The following is a 1,108-nucleotide window of genomic DNA, read 5'->3' as shown; positions in this document are numbered from 1 at the left end:
CGGATCACGTCCAACTGGTAACGAGGGATTCTCGGGTGGGCCCATAAAATATCACCTCCTGTCTATGTCTCATGGGGGGGGTGTTTTGACTATTTGGAAGAGGGTAGGCAAGCCGCTGTATCTGCTATACTAAAGAGAGTAGCTGTAGTGTAGTCCACATGTGCACTAAGAACTACCTGTGGAAATTCACCACCTCCTATTGTGAAAGGGTCATGCATGGGTAGTGCCGTTGTGAGGGCCTGTTTTCTCCTTTTTATCGTAGGATCACCACCTCATTCCTGCTTTGTTCCTGCCCTGACCAAAGAACCTGAGGCCATGTTGATCTCTTGTTTTGATACACTGGTGACTATTGTTGGATGACTAGCTAGCTATGACCTCCTGGGCACTTACTTACTATTGGCAGACTTATGATGATGCCCCAGGATTTTGCCCATATGGGATTGGAGCGGATTAGAGTTTCCCATAGGCATTGACTATAATGGTCTCTCGGGTATCGATTGAAGACCCTATGGCGGCTGCATGGCTAAATCAATATGCTAATATGTAACCAAGAATGTCTTCTGGTTGTTTTCAACAATGGGAACTTATTTTTATCCTTCCTCTCGGCTTCAGATTGCAGATTCAGCAGATTACTTAAAATTCACTTGCAATGGTAAAGGTAAACATATATATGCGCGATATCATATATTTGGATTATTTCGTGTTGATTCCCCATTGGACACTACTATAGGAGGGTAAGTAATCCCCCCATTGGGTTAGTCGGGCTGGTGGGTTTAGGAGTTATAGAGAGAGAATCAGAACGGCAAGAGATGAAACTTACGGACTGGACCTAGGCAAGATCAAGGCAAGTTGAGAGTGCCAAAGCTAATATTTCTCTTTTGGGAGGTTGAACTACAAGTTGTTGCACTAATTAGATAGTGTGCATGGGCTTGACTCAACTCTAGCAGCAGAGAGGTAGGCACCCAATAGCATAGTTGAAATAGGCCTTCTTCATATTTTCAATATGTTTTCTGACACTAGCTTATGTGATATGGATTATTCCCCATTAGTCCTTATAGCCTATGCCCTATGGTTTTTATGACCTGACAATTATTGACTATCCAAGGAC

This window comes from Pinus tabuliformis, chromosome 2_2 (assembly GCF_031772625.1).
Source record: "Pinus tabuliformis cultivar Carrire ecotype Pingquan chromosome 2_2, CPIR1, whole genome shotgun sequence".
Lineage (NCBI taxonomy): Eukaryota > Viridiplantae > Streptophyta > Pinopsida > Pinales > Pinaceae > Pinus > Pinus tabuliformis.
This window is presented reverse-complemented; position numbering follows the sequence as displayed.